The following is a 4318-nucleotide window of genomic DNA, read 5'->3' on the forward strand; positions in this document are numbered from 1 at the left end:
AGTCATCCATGAATATCTCCAAAATACTTTCAGCCATATCCGAGAAAATAGCCATCATACACCTTTGGAAAGTTGCGGGAGCATTGCACAATCCAAATGGCATCCTCCTAAAGGCAAAGGTACCATATGGACAAGTGAAGGTGGTTTTCTCTTGATCTTCCGGTGCTATAGAAATCTGATTGTAACCCGAATATCCGTCAAGAAAGCAATAAAACTCTTTTCCCGCCAAACGATCCAACATTTGGTCAATAAATGGCAGCGGAAAATGATCCTTCCGAGTAGCATTGTTTAGCTTCCGGTAGTCCATACACACCCTCCAACCGGTCACGGTTCGAGTAGGAATCAACTCATTGTTTGCATTAGCCACCACCGTGACTCCTCCTTTCTTGGGCACACATTGAACAGGACTAACCCATGAGCTATCCGAAATTGGGTACACAATACCATAGTCTAGCCACTTGATCACTTCTTTTCGCACCACTTCTTTCATGACGGGATTCAATCTTCGCTGATGCTCAACAGAATTGCTACAACCAGCTTCTAAAAGTATCTTGTGTGTGCAAATCGTTGGACTAATACCCCTTATGTCCGCCATAGTCCACCCGATTGCTTTCTTATGCTTTTTCAACACCTCTAGCAAAGCACCTTCATTTTCAACTACCAAGTTTGATGCTATAATAACTGGCAGCGTGTCATTCTCCCCCAAATAGGCATACTTCAGATGGCTTGGCAAGGGTTTCAACTCCAACTTCGGTGGTTCTTGGATGGAGGGTTTTGGAGGCTTAAAATTACTTTCCTTCAACTCCAAAGATTCAAAGGGCTTCTTGAAGTTAGGAATGGGTTGCAATGGCTCCACCCAAGCAACTTGGTTGTCTTCATCTTCACTCAAGTCTTCAAGCTCATCAAAAGAACTTATAAATCTCTCATCCCTCCAAGCTTCCTTGTGAAATTTTTCAGCCACTATCGAGTCAATTACACTTATGCGGTAACACTCTTCTATCTCATCCGGAAATCTCATAGCATTGAACACATTAAAGGTGACTTTTTGATCATTCACCCTCATTGTGAGCTCCCCATTTTGCACATCAATCAGAGTTCTCCCGGTAGCAAGGAATGGTCGACCCAAGATAATAGGCACATCTCTATCAGCTTCATAGTCTAGGATGATGAAATCAGCTGGAAAAATGAACTTGTCAACCTGTACTAGAACATCTTTTATTTTTCCTTCTGGATGAGCCATGGACCTGTCAGCAAGTTGCAATGTAACAGTTGTAGGACGTGCTTCACCAATACCCAACTTTTTAAAGATCGACATAGGCATGAGGTTGATGCTTGCACCCAAATCACATAAAGCTCTTCCAACATCCCGCCCCCCAATAGAACAAGGGATTGTAAAACTACCCGGATCCTTCAACTTCGGTGGAATCTTACTTTTCAACATGGCGCTGCATCCTTCGGTAAGAGCTACAGTTTCAAACTCTCCCAACCTCCTTTTCTTCGTCAAAATGTCTTTTAAGAACTTGACATAATTTGGCATTTGTTCCAATGCTTCCACCAAGGGAATATTGATATGGAGCTGCTTCAACACATCTAAAAACTTCTTGAATTGCCCATCTTGCTGCTGTTTCCGAAATCTTTGAGGAAATGGAAGGGGTGGTTTAGTACATACTGGTGCGGATTGCTGACTGTCAGATTGCTGACCCGATGCTGTATCAACTGGTCTGTATCAGCAATTTTCTGGGCAGTTTTTTTACTCACTTTTTCGTCGTTTTGGATTGAAGTGGGCTCCCCACTACCCTTTATTTCCTCCTCGGAATTTTTCAGATGCTTGCCACTCCTCAAGTGAATGGATTTGCATTGCTCCTTCCCATCCCTCCTTGGATTCTCCGTGTCACTAGGCAAAGACCCTTGCGGCCTAGCTTTCAATTCATTGGCCAAATGTCCAAGTTGCAACTCTAAGTTTCGAAGAGAGGCAGCTTGACTTTGTATCACCGCATCATTTTTGGCCATATAATCCCGCATTAGACTTTCCAAAGAACTTGGTTGGGCATTTTGAGCATGTTGTGAATGTCGGGGTTGTTGTGAAAAACCCGGTGGATATGCTTGTCTTCCTTGGGCTGGTGCGGTACTTGAGCTTGCTCCTTGACCTCCCCAAGACAAATTAGGATGATTCTTCCAAGATTGATTGTAAGAGTTTGAGAATGCCCCATTGTTTCTATTAAAATTCTGATTTCCCATGTAACAAACGGACTCCGGATTAGATGGACACTTCTCAAACGCATGCCCTTCTCCACAAAACACACATGAGATATCATCACTTTGAATGGCAGCAGCTGGTTGAATATTTTTAGCGTTCCCAATACTCAAATTCTTCAAAACATTCGTCATGGAAGTCATTTGAGCTGTCAAAGCTGTTATTGCATCTACCTCAAGGACCCCCGCCACTTTTCTACTTGTTGGAGCTCTAGTGTTGGACCATTGGTAGTTGTTACTTGCAATGGTCTCCAAAATCTCAAATGCTTCATTGTAAGACTTCGACAAAATAGCACCATTGGCCGATGCATCTAACACCATTCGAGAAGCTGCATTCAAGCCATTATAAAAAGTCTCCATCTGAATACAATGTGGAATGCCATGATGTGGACACTTTCGCAAGAGTTCTTTAAACCTCTCCCACGCATCACTTGTGGACTCATCTTCAAGTTGCTGAAAAGACATGATCTCACTTCTGAATTTGGCATTTCTAGTAGGAGGAAAGTATTTCCTCAAAAACTTCTCAGCAAGGTCATTCCAATTGGTCACAGAATCAGGCGGCAAAGTGTTGAGCCATGATCTAGCTCGGTCTCGTAGTGAGAATGGGAATAGATTCAACCTTAACACCTCTTCACTTACTCCTTGGATCTTGAAAGAATCACTCACCTCCAAGAATGAACGGAGATGGAGGTGAGGATCTTCAGTTGGCAACCCACTGAATTGCCCCACGGTTTGGAGCATTTGAAACATCACTGGCTTGAGCTCAAAGTGCGGTGCTTGTATTTCAGGCCTCACAATGCCTGGATTGAGCTCATTAAACATGGGGGCTGCATACTCCCTTATAGCCCTTGCTCGATCATCTGCCAATATGACGGGATTAGCAATTTGTGGAGCAACCCCATCATCATCAAAATTTTCAGCCATGATGTCTCGGCCCTTAGCCTTTTGAACCCTTCTTCTTCTTCGGAATGTGCGTTCAATCTCGGGGTCAATAGGAGCAAGTTCAAAGTCCTCTTGTTGGTTCATACACTATAGATACCTGAGATTTCAAAGACAAACCAGCAAGATTAAAAGCACAAAAATTCTTAGAATGTCAATTAGTTGATAAAACAAAATTTAGAACTTAAAGTCCCCGGCAACGGCGCCAAAAACTTGTTGTGAAAATTATATTGCTTTATAATTGCGCAAGTGTACACAATCACAAACAAGTAATACAATGATAAGCAAATCAAAGTTCGTCTCCACAGGGACTTTTTACTAAATAATGTTAAATCAACTAAAAGTAATTCCAAGAATTTCAAATAAAAATAAAATAAAGTCACACATTAATTCATGAGAAAAATTTGTAGCCTTGATTCTAAACTTGAGAACTAATTTTTTAAACTAAATAAACTAAAAAATAAGAAACTAGAAGTGATTAAAATGGTGGTAATTTCAGATTTGGAAAATAGACTTGGGTGATTAATTTCCACTTGTATGTCCCAGTTGATACAGCAATGACACAGCAATGACTCAGCAATCTCACAATGCATTCCTACATCAGTTTAGATCACAAATAGCCCAATAGAGCATCAAATCCTTAGTTATACATGGTAGCAAAATATTCCTATTTCACTACTAATTAATACCTAAAAGAAAAGGTAAAAATCATGCATCAATTAGAAGGGTTCAACTAGGTCTTACTTTTCCAAGTAGGATCTAGCTTGCTAAATGTTAAAAATGGCCAAAAATTAACATTCATTCAACATTTCATCACAACTAATTGAACTAAGCCAAGATTACTTCATCATTGCAAAATCAAAACACTAGTCCATACAAGGGTTCATAACCACCCAAATCTCAAAAAGTTTAGTTCATAGCTGAAATTAAAAACTCAAAACTAGAAAACATATTGTTCATGGAGTTAAAGAGAACTTGAAGAGAAGGAAATGATACAAACGAAGTAGAGAGCAAGGGAAATGAGTGATGAGCTCAAATCCTTCCTTTGGTTGTTGCCTTCTTCTCCTTCTTCTCAATCTTCTTCTTCTTTGTACTCTCTTCTTCTTTGTACTTAGAAACTTTTTTT

General features: G+C 40.5%; 1 non-coding gene across 1 annotated transcript; it reads left to right on the plus strand.

Annotated features, from left to right (window-relative positions):
- Positions 1 to 2629: 2629 nt before the first annotated feature.
- On the plus strand, positions 2630 to 2736 carry LOC133029393 (small nucleolar RNA R71). Its single transcript, XR_009683517.1, has one exon. It is a non-coding gene; the product is annotated as a small nucleolar RNA R71 (small nucleolar RNA).
- Positions 2737 to 4318: the final 1582 nt, after the last annotated feature.

Source organism: Cannabis sativa, chromosome 7 (assembly GCF_029168945.1).
Source record: "Cannabis sativa cultivar Pink pepper isolate KNU-18-1 chromosome 7, ASM2916894v1, whole genome shotgun sequence".
Lineage (NCBI taxonomy): Eukaryota > Viridiplantae > Streptophyta > Magnoliopsida > Rosales > Cannabaceae > Cannabis > Cannabis sativa.